General features: G+C 43.8%; 1 protein-coding gene across 1 annotated transcript in view; it reads left to right on the plus strand.

The window, feature by feature from the left end:
- Nucleotides 1-23,916, plus strand: part of LOC105570553 (T-lymphocyte activation antigen CD86-like) — a 310,945-nt gene that overhangs the window by 27,787 nt on the left and 259,242 nt on the right. The gene's annotated exons all lie outside the window — the stretch shown is intronic.

Raw genomic sequence — 23,916 nt, forward strand, 5'->3', positions numbered from 1 at the left:
AGTAATTTTCGTATGATTTCAATTCAGCACTATATTTAATAATTCGGTTAAGTATTTGAGATATTTAAATATTCATTCACATTTTTATTTAACAAAAATGCATTTATATCCCGAGTAAAAATCAATATTACGCGAATTATAAAATTCAATAATAGATTAGATATTAAAAAGGAGATCAATATGCGTATAAATACAATTATGGATCTAATTGTAAGAGAGCGTCGTTTTATGCGATATCATTTAATTCGCCTCTAATTGTTTACAGTCTCAAAAATATATTATAGCTCCGGTATTTTCATATCTCTGATAATTAAGAATAACGCGTTAATGAAGTTTTGCATGGAGTATATAATTGACGAATGGAATCTGAAGCCACCAAAAGAAAAAAAAATAAATCACAACTGTAACAAGTAGAACGGCGAGTGTGCGCGGGGCATAACAACTTCTAACTCTTACTGGAGTAAGATCCAGCCGGAATTAAGCTCCGTCACGAAAATTCCGGCACGTTTACCGTATGAAGGACCGCGCGTCGTGGAGCAGAGTTTTCGGGGTAGACGTTTGTAAACGGCTTTAAACGACGTAATGGCGCGAGCGCGAGCGCGAGCGAGGCTGAGCTGCTTCGCTTGATGAACGAGCTTAACTCATTTAACATCGCTTACTGCTGGACTGACGGTCAAACTGAGATACCGTGAGGCTTTCTGGGACACGTGCGAAGGCACTATGAAGCCTCATGCGGGCGTATGTGTGCACGACCTGCCCAACCGAGAGCGCACCAAATCCCGAATGCTGACCGTATCTCAGCTGTGCAAATCCACGCTCCCTCCCCTCCCCTCCTCTCCCTCTCTCTCTTTCCCCTCTCTTAATCGCTCTCTTTAACGTGTCAGAATCAAACCTGTTCATTAAAAGGTAAATTTATTCGTAGTTTTCTTACGATCCGGAAGACCGTAAAGGGAATTAATTGAAATCGCAAATTTCAAATTTGTCCGCAAACTGAAAAGCGACGGTGAAATATCGCATATTGCAGGTAAAGACCTGGCACGCTCATCGTGGTGGACACTAGGAGCAAAGTGACGTCGAGCGACATTAGAGCGGCGGTTGTTTCGAAATTTTGAGGACCCACTCCCTCGCGAATTCAAATTCAGGTAGCGACGCGCTCGCGCTCGTGTGGTGATTTTCTAGACGCCCGCGCCCCTTGAAACTCGGCGTGAGGGCCCTCCGGCTCGCAAAATCGACCCCGGCTCGCGACGGTTGCGGCAGAAATGTCCGGTGAATTGCGCTAAAAATCGGGCGATTTACGGTTCCTTCCGAGACAATGGCCGCGAGGTCGGCGAGGACCGCGAGAGGTAACAAATCGCCAGATTTCGACGCTTGGCTAACGTAATATCGCTCGTTTGTCACGCGTATTAAGGCCAACGTGGCGACGGCGGGCCGAGTCGACGACAGACGCGAGATTTATCGCGCCTGTACATTCTTATGCGAGCTTTCGCTTTTCGGACACTGGCGACCGTCTAGCCGCCGCTACCGCGTTATGCCTCTCGCTTGCTCTTATTACTCGGAAAGGATTTCTGAACAGGATAGAAAATAACATATTTAAACTTGTGACTTCTTGCGGTAAAAAAAAAGAAAGCAACATTAATATTAGATTAATAATTCCTATTCTCCGCTTAGATAAAATTGACTTACTATTGTATATTGAGACACTGACGTGTACAAATTTAAGCTTATATTCTCGCCTTCAGACAATAAATCTTCTCTCTGTATTATAATATAATAACGCAAAAGCGTCAACATCATTTCATTCTAAATTTAAGAATTTTTCATTTAAGATTAAAATGTTCCTGAACATGATTGTCGCTACATCAATCCTATTTTATGATGTAACGTAATATATGATGTAATGTAATAGGTCGATGTAATGAAAATTCCTCTCAGAAAGGACTTTTGATAACCAGATAAAAATACTCTTGACATATGCAAACTTGTCACAATCTCACGTAGTAAAATACACATTTCCAATATTAAGATTAAATTAATAATTCCTATTCTCCTCTATCGAATAAGAGGTTGACCTGCTATATTAAAAAAAGGATAACATATGTATTTAAATTTGAGCATACACATATATTTGCGTAGAATAAATCTTCGCGAGTCTCGCGCGCGATTTTGACCTGGTTAAAGAAATTGCAAAGAAAGATCTGTGTTTCTGGTAAATTTGATTTTGATATGCTGTCGACTGTACACTGTCGAGACAATGTTAAGTTGACTGAATCGACCGTTCTCGGTACTACCGACCTCTGCTCATCTTTACCCTCGACAAGGCGAGGGTAAAGCTTTATCTACAATAGTCGCAGTTGTAGAGAATTGCATTGGTTGAATCTCTCGTTGCGACGCTCGCGACTATTGTAGATGAAGCTTGAGAGATGCAGGCAAAACAAAAACTCTACAGGGTACTATAATTTCAATTCTTGCAGACAATTGTCGTTCTGCCGATCCTATTTTACGATTCATAAGCGTAACATCACCGAATCCGGAAATCTGTTCTGTCGGTGCAGCGCGCCTCCAAATCGCGAGTCTAAAGTATACCCGCCCATGTTCCGGTTCCTAAGCGATAATTCTTAAGACGCGCCTTCGTAATTTGACACTATCTCACGCTTAGTTATCCCAAGGATGCATCACTATATTCCATAAGATATTCCCCATCAAAGTTTTCATCGGCGAACGCCTCGGCGTGAAAGGCGAAATGGGATATCGCTGATCGAGGAGGAGCGAGGGCGGGAGGAGGGTCTGATCTTATGCGAGAGATTATTGGTACGACAGGATTAATCGCCTCGCGCGGCCGAAGTCACGTATAATTAAATTAAACTTCTCAAGAATTTCACTTAGCGGCGGCGGGCAGGACGCCGATGTGTTACCGATTCCAGCAATGAACGCGCAACGAACTTGGCGCGTACATCAGGTGAGCCACGTGTCCCGACATATAAAATTGCGCGCGCGGCTCCCTCTCTCTCTCTCGCTCTCTCTCGCCTTCGCCGCCGTTCCCGGACGGGAATATTAATGAACTCGAGATGAAATACCGTGGATGTCGGCCGTCCACCGCGCGCGCGGTAATAAAGAGCGACTACAGACGATCGTTAAATTACAATCACCGGTGGAACGTTACCTGCCCTCGCCGAGGGGGAGCCTGCCTTTCGCGGCGATTAAACTCTTCCTCGGCGCGCTTTACGCGCTCTCCTCCGTTTGTCCGGGCGGGCCCGGGCGTAACGCGCGGTTATGAGCCCCCTCGCATAATAATCCGGCGCGCACGAGTGCGGCGCGATATAAAAGTATAAAGCAGCTCCCGCGCGCTCGTTCCAACAGCGGGACGATATTTCAGGGAACATCCGACCGGTAAGCACCCGGCAGACACGTTATAATTGGCAAATTTTTCGTAATAGCGTCATTACGGCGGCGAATTAGCGCTCACGGAGGGTAGCCCAGCGTGAAATATCGAAAATTGCGGCGCGCGCGGCCCGCTAATTTCGCGACTAATGGAAACGTACTTTCGCACATTGTGCCGCGTTCGCCGCCGAATAATTAAATGACCGACGGGGGTCAGATTTTTCCAACGTCAGCTCGTATCCCTCGTTGCCGCGCCGATGTTACGCCTCGCCTCGACGCCGCGTGCGCTTTCGTCGGGACGCGTCGTTTCCTTCGTTTTTACCGTGAAGACTAGAAGTCAGGAGACTCGGCTTATGTTTTCGAGAATGGGACCAAAACCTGGTTTATATGATAGTTCAAAGTGTGTATGTACACCGGCGGCGCCGGTGATCGACAAACCGCTGATAATTAATCGGACGTCGAAAAAGAATAGATGGGTACAGGGTAGGACAAAATGGTTGAAACTCTTTTTTTAAATGAGTTTAGCGCATTTAGATTCAGGCTTACGTTTCAAAACATTATCTCTGAGGAAGATTTTACTCGAGAAACAGATCGAAAGAGTTCGAAATGGTTTCTGAATGGCCATCGAGTAAACTATTCTTCGGAGAAGAAGATTTTGGTGCGTAAGGCTGGGGGCAGAGAACGTAAACGCTCAAATTTACTTAGAGCGCGATAACCGAGTTGTCGATTCTCCGATCACAGACTCTCTAGTTGGCACTAGTGTCGGCACACGCTGCAGAGAAAGACAGAAACTCAGTAGGTCAATGCCTGTCCCTCTTGCTAGCATCTCATTGGTAGTTGTTGGTAATCGAAGAACACAAAAGACTAATGAGATGTTAACAAGAGAGACATACCCTATACAGCACCAAAGCTTTCAGAAACATTTCAGAAACACTGCAACATTGCAATGATGTTTTCTGAAATGTTTCTGAAAGCTTTGATGCTGTATGAGACATAAGCCTACTTCTCTCTTTCTCTCGGCTCGTCTCGCGCAACGCTCAGTCCATTTTATATGTCGATGGCTCTTACCGAAACCCTCCCCGTTCTGTTTTTTTTATCCGCCTCTCAGACTGTCCGTATCAGTTCCCCGGAGATAAGTGGCATGGCAATCAGTTAAAGTCGTCTTAACTTCCGAGCAATTTGTTCGTTATGTTCGCGGATCGGGGAGGGGGGGGGGCGGAAGGATGTCGAAGCGGCTCTGGACGTAATTTAACTTTGGCACTGGACGGACTTGCGCGATATGCACGCTCCGGAGCGCGGAGCACCACCTGCGGCGGGTTGCCCGGAGGATTGCTACTTGCGCCGAGCGAAGTGCAATGTTGCGCTGCCCCGCGATCTCTTGCCGGCTCGCTCTCGCTCGAATTTTCGCCCGTTTGTCGAGCGGCCAACTTTGAAATATTCGCCGAGGTATGTGAAATGAACTAAAATCGCGCGGGTCCGGCGAATTACGAGGGAATTTTTAGAAGCAGATTATCCTCGCACGTGTAACGAAGGCTGATATTTTAACTCGCGGCTAATGCCTTTAATAATACAGTACCGAAACGTTTCAAACTCTACCCCGAATATCGTTTATAAAGGACGATAGTAGAAGAGCGCCGAATTTCATTTCCGCATGTAAGTGAAAAGTTAAATAAATATAGTTAACGCGCCTGGATCTTTAATCTGCCCTGTTTCCCGCGTGTTTTATTTCTCGGTAATGAGAGGTTTATTCCCCGGTTATATTCCATTATTCCAGCCGAAGCGGCAAAGAAGCGTAGCTACCACGAAGATTTTCCAAGAAAGAAAATCTCTCTTTGAAATTTCGTTGTTTCATCGCTTGTATCCTGCTCTAACTACACTCTGGAGTCACAAACTTGCGAGATAACAGCATTCGTAGCGGTGCGCCGGATCGGCACGTTCGCGAGACTTTGCGGAAACTTTGCACGAGTTTCAGACGTTGTACTAGCTTTTTAAAGGATGCCATTACGAGATCTTGTTTTTGCACATATAATTCAAAGCGTTAAGCTCGCGCGCGAGGGCCATCTTTATGGTTCAAAAATACTTAAATCTTTAACAAATTATAAAGAGAAATAGATTATAAGTGTCTCTAGGAAGGAAGAGGCCATTAATTAATTTTCTCGGGACGCGAGCGAACTCTTTAAAAATTGTCTTCAAAAAGGTAATCCCATAAAGTACAATCGTTGAAGCGCATTAAAATGTGCATCATCAACTTCCCCACTCGGCTAAACGCTCAAGCGTAAACCCCAAATGGATCCGAATGGATTAAAAATCTCTGCCTTGAGAGAGAGAGACCCGTGTCCACTCAACCCCCGAGTACGCGCGTCGACGAAAGGAAAGCCACGAGTTCCGCAAAGAATGGACATAAAAGAACGTCGTAGGATTCTCTGAAGGGATTCATGAACCTCTCACGCGGGCTTATCTCATCAGAATCCGTCATAATAGCATACGAGCAGTTGCGCTCTCAGAATAACTGCCGCTCGCCCGTTAACGGGAGGAAATCGCGCTAAATTCCCTGTGCCACGTCGAAGGAAAACGGATGGACGATTGCGTAAGAATGCAACTTCTTTCTCTTACATCGCCGCTTATTGAGCCGTAAGCTGGGCGGGTTTTTCAGGAAAGTTGAAATACATTTCATTAATAATTATCAATGTAATTATTTAATTTTCGATGCTTGCATCCAAATGTCAAGCTAAACAAACCTCCGTTTTAACTTACATTTTTTAATAACTAAATAATACTCGGCAAATTAATACGCGTTCTTTGGTTAAAGAAAGTTGCAACGTCGCGTATACTTTTGCGAGCGTTTATAATTTGCCGAAGGAAGACGCGTGACAGTCGACGTCGCCTCTCGCCTCCACTCGATAGTTATTATTTCATTCGTTTGCGGCATTCACATCGCGAAGCTCCTATTATTATCCGCCCGGAGATAGATGCGATTGTCAATATATCTATGTGTAGCTGTCATCCCGTTGACAGGTTCCTCCACCAATTTGTCGAATACCAGCTGTTGCATCGGTTCCGGCAGCCGCATTGTGGTTAGCCCGTGTCTTAGTCCTGCGACACCTTTGCCCGATATAGACGCAGGATAATCCCAGGGTTGTAGGCGTTCGCGTTCGCGTTATCGATGCGCCACTGACAATGAGAGCGTTAAATAAATATCGATTCGATATACCTGTTTGCGTCGCGGCGCTTTATTCGCGCGCGGAGCGCGCAAGTACCATTTTAATCAAAGCTACATCCCCCGATACGCGAACTCTCCGCAAATTATGCGCCAAGTTTCGTAATGGGATATCGGCGGGGCGCATCGTTAAGCTAACGAAGATACTTCGGAAGTGAAGAATCGCACGGGTGGGGAAACAGCCTGCGAGTTAATCCAAGATCCGCATCGCGCGGAGCTCCGTCTGAAAATATCGCGATGACAGTAAAACATAAATGGAAATTGCACGCTCTCTCGCTCTCTAATCCCTATGCTATCTCCTGGCTGAAAAATCGCTGACAAGCGGGACGTTTTATCTGGCACGACTTTAATGTACGTTCTCAGATGACTGGATACAGCCGGCGCTGGTGTATTGCGGACGCGCGTCGTACTGTAACGCATGTTTGTAACGGGATCCTAACAATAAGTTACGTCGGGCGCGCGGTGAAATAGCGCGCCTGCACGTCCGCCCGGCGATTATCATCGACGGAGGAGAGCAGCCGGGCCCCCATCCTTCAGAGCCGATGATTAAAGAAAGCCTCGTTCGCGCGCGCCTTGTACGTTATTGCCGATCCTATCCGCGTGCGAGCCGTTCGCCGGCGAGATAAGCTAATTTTAATTATCTCGCGGTGGGAAGCGTGCTATTCGCGAACGGACACGTCCGTTCTAGATAAGGCCGAATAAATGGGATTCGCGGCGTCTACGGTTATAACTATGTGAGAATCGTCGGTGGTACGCCGCTTCCTCCCGCCCCGCCACGCCGCGCCGCCGCCACGGCGGGAGTTTATTGAAATTCTATGCGCCGCAGGATAAAACGTACTGACTTCTACTAATCGCCACCATTAGTCCGACGTTACAAGTTCGCGACGGGCCATTACGGGCCCCGTCGTTACAGGCCGCCGCCGCAGCCCGCCCGGCCGCGTTATTGCTCGCCCGTCTGGCTATAGCGCGACGTTTACCACTGTCCGACTTTATTCCTACGATCGCGGAAATTCCCCTTCGCCCCCGTCGATACCTATTATCGATTACGCTTAATGCCCGCCGCCTAGTTGCGCTCGCTTTACCCGCTCTCGCTTTTAAGCGCCGGCGTGAGCGTTTCTACTACCCCCCCCCCCCCCCGATCCGGCAAGCCCCGGCAAACCGGAAGGGAAACCCCCGCGCTCATTTCCCGTAAAAGCTTTTACCGTCTGCAACGGTAACTCGCCGCTATTTTATGTCATTTATAGCCGGTATTTTTGATGGCTCGCAAGGAAACTAATCCGATGTGACTTATTTTCTTGTGTGCCCGCGTTGCCACGTGAGTCCACGATACACAATTGCCTGTTTAATTTTTCAGCCGTAAAAAGCGGGCACACACCGGGAGTGCGCCGGTTTATTTCTCCCGTTAAATTTTTAATTTTCCCTCCTTCGGCGAGCGGTATCCCGTTCAATTAGTTTACATAATTACGTTAAAAAGTTGCGCGCGCAACCTCACGGGCTCCAGTGAACGCAGCAAGTTCCACCAAGTTTCCAATCGTTTCTAATTCGCATGAAACTCGACGTGGTATTGCCAACGAAATCGATACGGGGCGCAAGTAGTATACGCGTGATACGCAAAGTCTGCAAAAATTGACTATTCGATACGAAGGAACCGCCGCGGTGCGCCGGCCGGGAAAAAGAAACACGGACGGGGCGATTTATGAAACGACCCCGTCGTCAAACTTTCCGGCCCCGCAACTTGCTCGCGCCGTGCACCTTACCGCTTAATGAATATAAATCGTGGACGCCGCGCTAACTCCAAGTACCTTTGATTAGTTACGCAGGTATGCACCTGCAACGAGATGAGCAAACACCCTCCGCCCGCGTTGCAAACTTTATTCTCCCCTACCCCCGCGCCCGCGTCGGATTTAAATCTCGACGATGAATGCCGTATAAATTTCCGCCGAGATGCGCGGAACGCTCGAAGGGAGGCTAACGGTAACACCGCGAAGCCGTACTTGCGATAATAATAATTGAGTAACGTAGCGGAGGACAATAAAATTGCGAAGAATAACGAGTGGAATGATTAAGGAACAAAGAATGAGGAATTCAATATGCGTATCGGACCCGGCCGTGGATTATGACCGCGTCGCGAATAGCGGCAAGTCATTAATTATCTCATCTAAAAATCTTCTTCATTGTTAACCTCGTCGTTACCGGCAGCCGCGACGTCATCGTCCGTGGGCGAACTCTTAATTAGGGGAGCGAACAAAAAGGACCTGGCAGCCCGCAACGGGCGACGCGAGGGTATAACGATCGGTGGGAACGAACGAGCGAAGACGTCGCGAAGCACCGCGAAGACGGATACGCGAAACGCCCCGGTCTATGGCGGGATATTGATTTGAAATGAATTTTAATAATTTTATTAAAAACAAGTATAACAGGTATAACGCTAAAGTGTAAAGTAAATATCGAGATCAAACGGTCAATAATTTAGCGAGCTGTCTAGGTGTCGTAAATGAATAGTAATACATGTATTTTGCGATACAATGTACAATGTTGAAATGTAGACGTGTTTCGAACAACACGGTGTTCTTCTATAAAGCTTGATTTACATTTTACAAGATGCTCTTTGCGTCCAGAAACGTTCTATTTTATATAAGCGAATTAAAACGACTAAAAAATTTGTGGACAACGTACGCTTGTACAATTTGTCAACTTGCACGAATTTTTTTAACGTATTTACTGGCTACAAAGCAGAATGTTCCTGGACGCAAAGATACGCACTAATAAAGAGGCGTGTGTAGAGAGTCCATTCGGCGCGTCTCGCACACGGTGGACGCCTGGAATTTGTCATTTTATCAGTCTCCCCGTTTGCGGCGCTCGCGTCGCGAAACGCACAGTGTACGGCGGGTAACGGGGAGTTTAGCGCTTAAAACAATTCGCCGTTTAATTCAAGATACTTCGTAATGCCGCGCGCGTATCGCGCGTGAAACGAAATATCGAAATTCCCGCAACAGGCTGACAATTTAATAAGAATTATTTTTACCTTGTTTTTTTTTCTCTCCCCGTTAACAAACACGACGCGATGTCAACTGTGCCGTCGAGTATATTACATCACTTTTTTGCCCGAAGTGGCATAATATCAAAGTACCGCGCACATTTCACTCGCGATATTTCAAGCGTGAAATTAAAATATCATTCCGCCTTCAGCGCTCCTATTTTTTGTCTCGTACACTTTTGTCTTGTATATTTCCTAATATATGCAGTGCCCTGGAATCCGCATCTCTCATTTTAGTAAAAGATTTTCCCTCCGCCCTCCCGACGCAGATACATTTTAAATTAAATTCCTTGATTGAAATGGACGGTCACAGGACATATTTATCTACTATCCAAACCGTACAAACGCGAGCTCTAATGCTATTCAGTAAGCTCGTACTCGGCGGTTTTCTTGGCGACATTTAAGAAATATAATTTCTCGCTTGTATAATTAACGATGTAACGTAAGGAGGTTCTCGCTACTATTCTAATCAATAAACATTCGAGCTGCTATTCTAATCAATAAACATGTTATTAATAAAATTAATATTAGGAAGATTATATTCTTAAATGTCATAATATGTAATTATTTATTGTGTTATTTTAAAAATTTTCGAATATTTAAAAAGTGGCAAAATAAAAGTTCCAGGACTCTCATTTGATGCAAATACCAACGGCTAAAAAGCAAATATGAACGTAAGATGTAATTGTTATTATACACGTGCTTGCGTACTACTACTTTATAATTAAGTATTTAGTAAACGATTCGGTAAAAATTGTTCCAATTTCTGTTATACATTGTTAGTTTAATTATTTTTTGCATCGTGTATATATTATAGGTTTATCTTTTATTTGGTCAAACGCTCGAACCTCCTTAACTATTTCATTGTGAATCAGCGACTCGTACGTTGCGGAGTGAATGCGAGCGCATTCACTCGGTTGACATTGTACCCCGATTATACACTGAATCGTATTCGTGTTGGAGACTATAGTTTTACTCCGGAATAAAATAAGTTTTTATTTCGCCCCGTCTCCCCCCTTCTCTCTCTTTCTCTTTCTCTCTTTTTCTCTCCTCTCTCCACCCGAGGGCGATTTCTCTAACGAACGACTTGGGGCCGCGTGACGCAACTGCGTATGAACGTTCCGTGTGCAGCAGTCGGAGTAAATTTTCCGTAATATTCCGCGTCGCGAAACGTCGTCGTGTACCGTGTCAGCGGTCCTACAACAACATTTAATACTGCAGCCAAGCCTCGGAGCCTCGGTTCTCTGGTGCCACGCGAGATCAATATCCCGTAAAGGCCGGGCTCACCGAGAGCCACTGTATTTTCATTCTACGGAATCAGTGGTGTTTCGGTATCACTGTGACGCACCGGTACGCCGAGCCGATTCTACGCGCAATTTTTAAACATGCGATTATTCTCATACGAAAAAAAATTTCCTTCTCTATTTCTCTCGATTCCACGGCGCTGACGACTGACAGTATAAATATTTTCAACATCTAAATCACTTAATTACATTTACACTTGCATAATAATCAAATCACAATGATGCCATGGCGATGCAAATTGCAATGCTTCAAAGACAATTCTTTTCTAGGAGGACGATCAGATAAATTTAAGGAATCTTTTGTAAAAGTATCTCGATATCCACGACGCTGTTGATCGACAGTATGAATATTTTGTAGTAGCTGAATCACTTAATTACCTTTGCACTTGCGTAATAGTCAAATCACGACGATGAATCGCAATGACAATGCAAATTGCAATGTTTTAAAGACAAGTCTTTTCTAGGTGGACGATCAGGCAAATTTAATGAATCTCTTCTCGCGACATGTATGTTTTTAATATTGGACGCACTAAATGTAAATGAATGAACTTCGTAAAATATATGTATGCTTTACTCTGTAACGTTCAACTCTGCGATTTTACCTTCGTGTCGTAATGAGCGCCTATCATGGTTACTTAAATATCTCTTTAAGAGCGCAGCTAATTCCAAGTTGAATGAGCAACTCGCTGAACAAGTTCGTACATAAAATTGAGATTCACAGGCCGTGAAACCAAAGGAGCCCACTGCGTCAAATTAGTTCCACTGTAACTTTCGCCGTTCTAATATACATTTTCAACCTGGTCACAGACACGTCTACGTTGTGCTATGCTCCACGCGGAGATCAATTTTCAAACTCCCGCAATTTTGATACTTAAAATCGTTTACGCATCCGATAGAAAACTCGACGTCTGTTGCGCGATACGAGAACAAGTTTTCGACGCTGCACCTATTGTCTCATTAACGCAGTTTTCGAACTGTAACGATCATTCAAAACCCCATTTCTCGCGAGCCGCAATTTTACTAAATAATGTATGCGCATGAAGGATCTATTAGAAGCATTTCATCGTAGCGCTGATCGCATTAAAATGTCGAGTACAATTTCGCCACGAGTTACGTTGTTTGCTGGGAAAAGCTTCAAGCAAATGCAGCTCCCTCCCTCTCTCTCTCTCTCTCTCTCTCTCTCTCTCTCTCTCTCTTTCCCTTCCTCTCTCCCTCTTCATTCCGCTTCCTCTCGTGATGTACTAAAGAGCAAGATCATATTCCAAAAGCCGGGCAAGCAGGGCGCCGTGAATCTTGGCCGTCGGAACAATGGCGAAATGGCACGTACACCACGCGTCCGCGGTAGTAACTTAAATGTGCGTACATTTACTTTCCCCCGTGATTTATGCCCTTTAACTGCGGGGTTATAAATGGCCGAGTATTACCGCGAATATACCGAGATCTCGGGATAAGCCCGGGCTAAATGCTCGTCCGCTCATAGGTCCGCATCATGCAACGTCGATGTTCACTCGCCGTGCAAGTAATATCGATTGTCGCGGTGCCTTCAACCTTCATTCGTTCAATTACAGCGTGCACTTAATTGCTCGTTAGTTTCCCCGACCTGGCAGTCTTGCTTTGCAGTTCATCTCGGGTATATTATTCGAGTGCGATCTGCCCCCCTCGTGACAGTTTTGTATTATTTTTAAATTCCATTTCGTATAGAGGAAAGTCCCCTGTTACGAGATAGGCTTCTAATATGAGACAGCAGCTTTCCAACGACCAAATTCAATCACAAATCTTTTTCCGCAACAGTCACACGATCTAACAATCACTTTTCCATTAAACAGATTTTACTCCAAGAGGCAACAAATTCACCAATAGACGATGCCTATTAATTTAGCAGAAACTCCGCTGTCTCAAATTAGGAGCCTATTTCATATATAGAGGACTTTACTATCGTTTCGCTGGTGCAATAACTCTTTATACAGAACTCATCGTGACAAACGCAAGGGAGTAACCACTTCATGTAATCGTGGCACAGTGTCTCCGAAATCATGAAATCTTCACGAAATCCCCGTGTAATCGTGAAGTCTTTGTTTTCAAGTTTCTTCACTTGTTAGACAATAAACGTTAAACTTGAACATTTTCTCAGCTTGTTTTCATTTTCCAAGAAAATCTACTTCTTTTAGTGAATATCCAAATATATGTCACAGTTCATACCTACAAGCGCGTATTCTTTTAATAATAAGACTGAAGTTGTTGCTGTTAGAGCAACAGCGAGTTGAAACGTTCATACACCTTTGCGCGTACATTTGGAACAATAAACATACATGTACAAAATTACTTTTTATTAAGACCACGGTTAAGCCGCATCTACACTATATAACAAAACATGCTATATAGCAAAGTTATACAACTTGTTACAAAAAGAAAAGAAAAAATGTTATATAACATGAAGTTGTATAACATTTTTCGTGTTATATAGCAGGTTATATGTTATCCATTAGTTGTCGGTAAAGATCAAAGGAAGTTATAAAACTTTATGTTTATGAGGTATTCAAAATCAAAACTTGTCATCCTTGCAAAGTTTTTGAAACTACCGTCACACCGAATTTCTCCCGTCAATATATCTCTGTCATCTCTTTCAAGATCTGCTATAAGGGTTGTACCACTATATTTTTTTCAAGCTTCTAATGATGGTCGCACCCAGAATCGCCGTTTAGTTCTAATACATGTTGTCTAGTCAAAATTACACAAGCTGCTGCTGCGAGAATTGCATCCTCTACGTTTGACGCCATTATGAATACTGAGATGAAAAATGTTTAACAACTTGTACATAAAATTATTGTTACAAAAATAGTGTCCAATAACAAGTTATATGAAGTCATATAACAAGTTATACAACAATGTTAAAAACAAAAAAAAACATATAGCATGTTTTGTTACATATTGTAGACCCGGCTTTAGACTAATGAGAAAAGTGGGAAAGCAAGGAAACACGTTTTCTACTTAACCGAATACCTACTACAATCTTAACTGAAATTACTTCTACAAGCAAATACCTCTTACAATTAGTGAAATAAGAAAAATATATTTTGAGGAAATCTAACAGCTCTTTGAGGTTTAACAACGTCACATATTTTTAAACGTACACATAAGAGAAAGTTATTTGAAATTAGATGAGATTATTTGTAATCAGACAAAATCAAATGAAATCATGTAATCGGTGGGACAACATTTTAGCCAGTGGTCACCCCCTTGAACAAACGTGTCTGCGTATTTACAATTGCACGAGCCTACCGACTTGACTCGATACCGAAACGCCAGAAGGGATTCAATGCTGCAAATCATCGGGGATTGCGTATGACAACCAATTGTTCGTTCTATTTTCGCTCGCTCGAATCGATTTCCTTAAGCTATCCCAGGTTAGGGGATCTCATCGTGCCCGCTCGTACTACCGTCGGCCGATTGTTCAAAGGGTAACTCGTTTGGTTGGCGAACTAGGTAAGAGCGAGAAAAGACGGGGGGAGAAGGAGCGAGGCAGAAATGAGAGGAAAGTGAGGGCGCGCGGACCTTCGATGAGCCTTCGAAGCTCCAGTTTTCTCAGAATCAATCTCGCCCATCGGAAAAATACTCTTCCAGATTACCGGACGTGGAGACTGAGCGGCGATGCTGGCACGGTAATTGCGCTCCTCCAGGAGCGATAAAGTCGTTCGCAGGTGCAACCGAATTCCTGCTTCAGCCAAGTAAACTCTCTCTCTCTCTCTCTCTCTCTCTCTCTCTCCTTCTTCCTCTTAACACGCGTCTGTGTCCAATTTTATGGGATTTATGGGGTTCAATCAAGTCGGACATCGCCGGAATTTCGTTTGAGATTTCTCCGCTCCACGCAAAGCGTATTTGCGTGCTTAGAAACGCAATATTACAATATACACCGGCGGAAATTTTGTTAGATTACGTGTATCATAAACGTGTTTTGACGACGTTAACAAACTTGGGATCAATATTTTAATAGAAAGCAGCGTGATGGGGCGCAAACGCGAATTTCGGGATTTACTTGAGGCAAGACACAAAGGTAGAGGAAGATACACCCTCGGACAATTATAACACTACTTCCCGTGGCTCTTTGAAGCCACTGTCGAAGCTCGCCGATACGCACACGTGCGCACACGTACGCGTACACACGCGTGTAATCACAACACGTGAGACTTGAATAAAACGCCATAGTGCAACGCGCCGTATACGAATTTCGCCGGTTTCGCGTAAAGTCTCGCTCGGCGAAATCTCCGGAAACGTCTCTCCCGTCTCCCTGCTGCGTGAGCGAGCACGAGGACGCGTTATGCGCGCGAGTACGTACCGCCACATCTATATAACGCAGCCCGGTAGTGCTCGTGAATACGACGAGAGAGATCGCGCAGGGAGAGCTCGAGTCTCGCGGCTCAAGGATGCGGAAAGAGCGACTACGTAGGTACTCTCGGTTGTCGAACCGTAACGTCATAAGTTCCAGGTAACCGTACTCCCCCGGGAGTACGTTTGCTCCCTCCTGCCCCTCGCGTCTCCCCCGCATTCCACTGTGGTCCAGAACCGCGCCGGGGAACGGCGCGGAGGGTCTTGGACCCTTCCCGCGGGCTCTCGAGTGCCCCGAAGAGGACTGCCGCTGGCAGCTGCGCGTTTCTTTTTTCCCCCCACAAACATTTCTCCGCTCATCCGACTACACGTTAAATGAGATTACCCGCCGACGACGACAATATTGCGTGACGAACTGCGACACGCACCAGCGTCATGCCCCTCTCGTTCCGTCCATCCCGGCGGGACAGAAATTTATTCGTCGCGACGACGACTGGATTCACAGCCGGGAAAATCTTACGTGAAGTCCCATTTTGAGCTCGTGATGCGAAACGACGCGTATGTAAATTTCCGGCGAGGGAGCTGATTGAAAAATTGTAATAACAGATTGTATAATAATTGACAAACGAAGTATTGTTCGCCCATCGAGTAAATACACGGAGGGATTTTTTTCTTAAAATCTCATCGCCGAAAATCGTGTCGTCGTGGAACAACGTGGGTAGAGTTTTTCGAAACCTTACCATACATTTTATTCACGAAGGTCTTCAATATGCCACATTGTCCCACGATTATATGGTTTTCAGGGTATAAGCTATAAGAGAAAATTCTCTCCGTGTACCACTGATTATTGCTTATCTACGAAATTTCACCTCCCGATAGACCCACGATTGTTATTCCGGGAATCCCTGAAACCCCAAACCTGCCGCCGTTCCGTCTCGTCGGCAGAGAACTTTAAACATCTTTATCTCCGAAAACATTGCGCGCACATACGACTTAGTCCAACCGCGGCGGCAACCGCCTCCGAGATACGTTCAGACACGCCCGAACTGCGAACACGCTTTTTCGGCATAGCTGCACGCTCGGAGGAGTTTGGCATGCTGCATCGTCGAAATACCAAAATCCACGTGCAATGTCTCGACGGCCGCCGCGCGATGCGCTGCGGCAGCCGTCAGGTATTCGGCGGTAAATATTTGCCGGCGAAATTCGATGACCTTTGCGTTAAAAAAAATGAAAATAGAAAAAAACTCCGCACATCGCAACTCCGCGGGACTGTGTGCGGTCCAATTCGTTTGCGTCGCATTTCCAAATATCGCGAAACGCTTTCGCTCCCGCTCGTCATTCTGATCGATGACGCATCAAAGCGCGGCTCAATTTCGGCACCGCGGACTGCGATTGGCGGGTCTTCGCTACCTCGAAGGGCGAAGTGGAAAATGGAATGGGGGTAGGAGGAGAAAATGCAACAAATGAAGTTTACTTAAGCGCGACTGAAGCGATATCGGACATGCTTACTTTCAATCAATGTTTTATGCATGCCCTTCCTACTTACACACCTCTATGCCAATTAAGTATAAATCAATGAATACGCTTCGAAAGACCCCGGGGAAAGTTTTACTTAAGAAAAATAAGAAATATGAAAAGTAAATTTGGACACTTTAAACTTTTATTTAAGGTAAACTTAAAACTTACTTTAAGAATTTAAAAGAAAACTTCAAGAATTTTGTGAAAGGTAGGTGATACAATTTATGATACCGCGTGCGAGTTTCTTCTTACGAGAAAGTGCTATGCCGCGCGGCCCTCTAGCGGGAGCTTCAACAGGCTCGGTTATCTAAAAATGATTACCTTTAAAAACTTTAATTTCATAAGTAAATTTTTGCAACGGAAACTCGCGACACTTGATAAATAACGAGATAAACTCGTTGTTTTACGTATCTCTCCCGCGACATTTATTAAATGTGATACAAGCGCGCCGGCCCTTATTCATCCGCGTATAATCACAATCGATTGATCGTGAATTTCCAGGGAATTTGGAATAATGAGTGCCGCTATCGTACATCTCGTGTTTATAACCGTGGAAAAATAGCCGCACCCAATTTGTAGTGAAACGCCCTTTGTCGCGCGCGCTTCCGTCGCGTTCATCCGGTCTCCCTCGGTGTCGCGTGAAAAAACAGAAATTCCATTTTGCCGCCCTCATCGTCGGATAATACGAGCGTTGATGAAACGAGCGGACGATTAAATAAGACTGTATTGACGCGGCCGGCAATATATTGAAATTTATTACGGGCCGGCGCTTGGATTTATCGGTCCTTCGCATGATGTGCGATGCATCAATTATAAGTCCTAAATTAATTATTAATCCTTATCGGTAAATGAGGGTTTAAACTATGCCGGTCGCGCTGACCGCAGTCGCGCGCGGTTGTTTGCGCGGAAACGTACGAATGAATGCAACGCAAATGCGATGCACATTTGCGAGCGGCAGGTATACGAATGCATGCGGCGGGATAAACGCGCATTTCAGCGCCGACGACGGCGTGCGGGCCGCATACGTTACCGCCGCGCCGAGCGGATCGTTCTGTAATAAATTGAAAAACGGCAACGTTAGCGGCGGTCGAATTGCTTCCGTCGCGTCGTTCGAAATTCGCCGCTTTATAAACTAAAAGCGCGCCCCTGCCCTCCCCCGCGCCGCCGTCGCCGGTAACATCATTACCGATCGCGCGGCTCGTCACAGAGCCGGAACGTGTTTTTGTCCCGACCTCACGTCGGATAATGTTAATACATAATGCATCGCCAGCGTATATCTTCATTTACAAGCGAAATTAATCATTAATTCGGATTCAATAATCGTTCTCGTTTGTACGTCGAGAGGTGTCAAGTGCGCCCGGCGAACAATGCGCCCGTACATTTATGCGCGCGGCGTCACGGGTTATATTATACATGTCAAAAATGGCTTTACCCCATTATGTCATAATGTCTTTTTAATATTCGATGAAATTGCAACGAAGTTATTAAATCAAAAGCGGTAATGAACATTAATAGTTATCACGCTGGAAAGCCCCGGCGCTGCGTTACGTCCCATTTAAATCACCTCCGCGCGGATATATTTATCCGCGTCGTCGTCAATTATTATGATTTTTATCCATCAGATAAATAATTAGAGAGCCCGCCCTTCAGAGCTAAAATAACGCCGCAATTATGAGGTTAAGCGGTCACGTGGCGTATTCGCGTACGCAAATGCTACGTGACAGCGAAATTTAACATCTGCTCGGAGCGGCGGATCTTCCAACCGCGCCGCTTTGCGTATCAATTTTACACATCGAGGATCCTCGAAATATAAAAAGTGTGTCGGACAACTGTGGAACACCCAACTAGACTCTTGTCGACAAAGCTTACAATTAGATTTTACACGCGAACTACCACGTCCGTTCTTTGTCTTAACCTTTTCATCATGTATATTGTTATATTTATGCATTTAATCTTATTTACCTGAATATGATGATTTCTTTCTTACTCTTCCTTTCACTTGTTACGATGAAGTCTTAATTATTGTACCAATGTCTCAATCTACATGAAATCGTTCCGAGAAAGGCTTCTTAAAGCTAAAACATATACTTAATTATTCGAGTCAATTAGTAGAGAGTAAAGAATTAAATAATATTCGACATCTCGGTATTCGTAGTTGGCTTTTTAATGTTCAGCAGAACAAGTCGGTCTAATTCTTCAAACAAATTAAAGAATCCAAGGATCGTTGAAAGATCGAAACCCTAAACTGACCCGGTACTTGTAACGAGACGGCGGAAGATTTCGAGGATCCCTCAGCCATCTTTTTTACCGACACAGTCAAATATAGTTTTCGCGCTTGTAATTCGTTTTATTGACTTTTATGCACAATTTTGTCTCTATACGAACTTTAATCGTGTGGAAGAATTTTGCACTTTTATAAAGCCAATTTCAAATTTAGTACGAACTACGATTTGAAAATTTCAAATATCAATTTCTTTTTACTAGACTTCTAAATTGAATGTTTTAAGTATGAGAATGTTCTGCTATGCGGGCCGCAACTTATTCCGGTATTATTTTGTGCTAATAAAAAGAATTACGAGGGCAAAAAGTATATTTGACTGTGTCGATAAAAAAGATGGCTGAGGGATCGATGGCAAATTCTTATACATGATTTGAGAGAGGAGAATAGGAATTATTGATTTCCTCTTGACATTGTTTTCTTTTTTACTACACAGAGTTGCGACAAGTACATGTTTTGTCTTGTTATCAGAAATATTTTTTGAGAGGGCGACGTGCGAAGTATTCAGCACCGTTGGCCGACGGTGGTGGTAGTAGGTCGCACGTGTTCCGTGCGCAATGAGCTCACGTGTCGCGAGTATTCCGGGTCGAGAGCGGGCGTACTAATTCGAAAAGTGGCGATTGCCGTAGCTCCGCGCCGCGCCGCTCCGCGCGTAATTGCAGCACGCGGCGGCGTTTGCCGGCGAAATCGTTGGATCGTGCCGAAAGTTTCCGCTCGGCGCGAACCGTCGCGCCGCGTCGCAGTCGAACGCCCGGTGCGCCCCGGAGGAGAGTGCGGCTTGCAGTTTCGGGGCGCGCGACAATGATTGCGCTTGCAACTGCTGCGCTTGCAGGCACACGCGGGCGGAATTGCGTTTAATTGCGCTCGCGGCCCCGTGCAGCGGCGCGGCATGACGAATTATCGGCGCAACAGTCATAAATAAGCCGCCCCTCGGCGAGGGACCGAGAGGGAGGGGAAAGTATACGAAAATGACGCTGAGATATTCGCGTCATTTATCACGAAGCGGCGGTACATCTCGCGCAGGTACATTTGCCGCGCGAGAAATGTTTTCCACGTTCTCGCGGAATTATCGATAATTTTTTTTTTATAATGCGTCGTAGCTCTTAACTTTTCGAAACTGCCGGCTCTACGAGCTCATTTCTAAAGGGCAAAGTTCGCAGGCCAATTAAAACTTTTTTAGTTGAATTATTAAAAATTAAACTATTTTAATATATGTGTGTTACAAAGTTTCCTTAATTTTTCAGCAAGATTAATGAACTTACGCTATAAGCGGTAGGTGCGTTCCCGTCGCTCTTCGCGATTTCTCGCACGATGTCTCATTTTGGGAGCGCCTGCGAATCAAAGGAGATTATTTAGATTTATGTCGATCTAGGAAAAGTGCGAGTACAAATTCGTCAGAGATGTCGAGTATCGAAGTCTAACACGATACTGGCTGGCCACTTGCATATTTGCGTCGTTGCGAGGCAGAGTGCCGCTCCACAGATGAGTTTTTTTCATTAATTTGCATCGCACCGGAAAGTAAAGCAGATTACGTTATCGATAGCGATCGCAGCTCGCAATAGCGGTTGTGACACGTTCAATCAGGTTCGATGCAGGGACTTCGTTATGTTTTAATTACGACGCGTGAAGGAAAGATCGTGAATCGACGACGTATAAAATTATTACGGCAAAAGTGATGGTTCTCTCACAGCATAGATTTTATTACGTCCGTGCATTTCTCTATGCTATCATTGCGCATGGAACTTTCATCGATACATTCTCCCTTTCTCGCACTTACTCACACTTACAACTCTTAAGAGGATCCTTCAGCCAGCTTTTTCACCGACCTAGTCAAATATAGTTTTTGTGCTTGTAAGGTTTTTATTGGCTACCTACATATATGCACAAAATAATACCAGGATAAGTTGTGGACCGCGTAGTAGAACATATTTTCATACTTAAAACACTTAGTTTAGAAGTCTAATAAAAAAAATTGGTATTTGAAATGTTCAATTCGTAGTTAGTGTTAAATTTGAAATTGGCTTTATAAAATTGCAAAATTCTTCCACACGCTTAAAGTACGCGTAAAGACAAAACCAAGGATAGACGACCTTACATAAAAAAAACGAAGAGAAATTAAAAATATCACTTTATAAGTGATTGATGTTAGCTAGCCTCAATCACTCTTAAGGGGATCCCTCAATCATCTTTTTTACCGACACAGTCAAATAGTTTTTGCGCTTGTAATTTTTTTTATTGGCGTCTTTATGCACAAAATAATACCAGGATAAGTTGCAAACTACATAGTAGTACATTTTTATACTTAAAACATTCAGTTCGGAAGTCTAATAAAAAAATTGGTACTTGAAATTTTCAATTCGTAGTTCGTGTTAAATTTGAAATTGGCTTTATAAAAATGCAAAATTCTTCCACATGATCAAAGTACACATAAAGACAAAACCAGGGCTAGACGACTTTATATAAAAAATGAAGAGAAATAAAAAATATTACTTCATATAAGTTTTTTGTCCACGGTGCTAGAAATCGGTCCGAGATCTCGATTCGAGAAATATGTAGCCAATCAACTTGCAGTTTTGCCATGAAGACTGCAAGTTAATTGGCTACATATCTCGAATCGAGATCTTGGACCGATTTCTAGCATCGTGGACACAAGGCAATTAGACACAACGTGTATTTATTACAAAAATAAATTATTATATATATATAATAAATTACAATAACACATCAGTATCGTACAAATTAACATCTAAAATATCTTGTAACCGGGTTATGTGTTCCATGTTTTCGGCACTCTGACCGACTGCCTATCTCGATCACTTTTAAAGCCGCTGCTGCGAGAACGGGTGACGCTAATTGAGACGAAGCATCGCGCAGTACGCCTCGCGGTGCGCGCATTAATAAATCACATGCGAGAAAAAAAAGCGTAAACGCGCGCGGACGCGAATCGATAAACGCGGACTCGCCACCACGCTGTCACGAAGAAATTATTTAACGCGAAGCGAGGCACCTCGCGACGGTCCCGAGCGCGGCGGACCCGCGGCCGCCCGCCGGAATAATCTTATTAAATAAGTATTCGAACTCGTCGGAAATCCAATAGTAAGCCGCGGGTGAAACAGCTCCCGCGCAAACGTAACCGACGGGCCGTGAGATCGCGCCGTATTCTCCGCAATTTCTAGGCAATTTCCGCGCGGAATGCTCCGTTGCGCAATTATGTACCTGGCGGTACGACGAATATTATTGAGATTTTCGTACGAGCCACACACTTTCAGCGTATCAAGCGCGTCCGGGACGAAGAAACGTTCTCCCTTTGATACATACTAGTAATATAATTAACTTTCGACGTTGCATAATAAATTTAATTAAGTTAATTAAGAAATCTTGACCGATACGTGAATCACACGAGTGGGAAAGTGTTCGGTCGCGCTGGATCCTCGTAGCCTGATAATATTGCGTGTGAATTAATGCACTTTTTCCACTCGACCAATTGCGCGCGGATTAATTATTTATCGATCATGAAACGGAGTTTTCATTGGAACGGCAAATTCGACATAATTGAATCGATAATCGACTTAGCGTTTTCACGCTAATGAGCATCCTTTAAATCGCCGTGTTAAGGATTTATCGCGAAGAATATTATCCCAGCCGGGACACGAATGTGGACCTCCCTCCAACCCGTGACGGGCGTCTTCGCTAATTCGATCATATATGTATGTTACCCCTTGGGCGACGTGATATTTTTCGCAGTAAATTCTTTACAGTGATTCAAGGGATCCTTATTAGCATCGACAACCTAAATCGATTATCGACTTAATTGCCTTGAACCCACTGTGTTTCAAGACCGACAAATAACTGGCGCGATTTAATTAAATCAGGTTGGTAAGCTAAGATAAAGGTGTAGCGGATAAACGGTTAACATTTTTAATGTACGATTAAGTAATTTGTAAAAGTTCAAAAAACTCTCATAAAGTTCTTCAAAATGCCATGTTGTCCCATTTATTAGTGAAATGTATGGTAAAATTTAAAAAAACTCACAAGTTCGTAAAAATATCATGTTGTCCCACACATTTTACTAGTAAAATTTATACTAAATATAATTACTAGTAAAATATATGGTAAAAGTTCAAAGAACTCTCAGAAATTTCTTCAAAATGTCATGCTGTCCCATACATTTTACTAGTAAGAGTTTTCTTTTAAAATGTACCCTCTCTGAAATTCGTGTAATCGTGGGACAACATGGCATTTTGAAGAACTTAATGAGTTTTTTGGAATTTTGCTATGCATTTTACTAGTAAAGTGTACTCTAAAAGTAAATCAGTGGATTATCACTGAAAACATTGAATATTCACTGATTCACTATACCACTGAATTATTCAGTGCTGTACTTATAAATGTTTTCAGTGATAACGTACTGAATGACTTTTAGAGAGTATACTAAGTATATATAATTACTAGTAAAATGTATGGTAAATTTTCAAAAAACTCACAAGTCCTTCAAATTGCCACATTGTCTCGCGATCGCATAATTTTCAGGATAAAGTTTAAGGGAAAATTCTCCCTGCGTAGAAATTGAAAACAGAATAATTATCACTTCAAGTATATACCCGGGAAAAAATTTTCACATATGATCATATATAATCATATATGCTCATATACGAAAAATGTCCATATATGAGATACCATATGTATCATATATGAACGTACATGATAATGTGTTTGTCATATATGACAGTATATATGACAAATACATTATCATATACGATCGTATATGATAATGTGTTTGTCATATATGACAGTATATATGACAAACATGTGCATCATATATGATCGTATATGATAATGTATTTGTCATATATACTGTCAT

Source organism: Vollenhovia emeryi, unplaced genomic scaffold (genome assembly GCF_000949405.1).
Source record: "Vollenhovia emeryi isolate VEMERY1.0 unplaced genomic scaffold, V.emery_V1.0 DF939120.1, whole genome shotgun sequence".
NCBI classification, from domain to species: Eukaryota; Metazoa; Arthropoda; class Insecta; order Hymenoptera; family Formicidae; genus Vollenhovia; species Vollenhovia emeryi.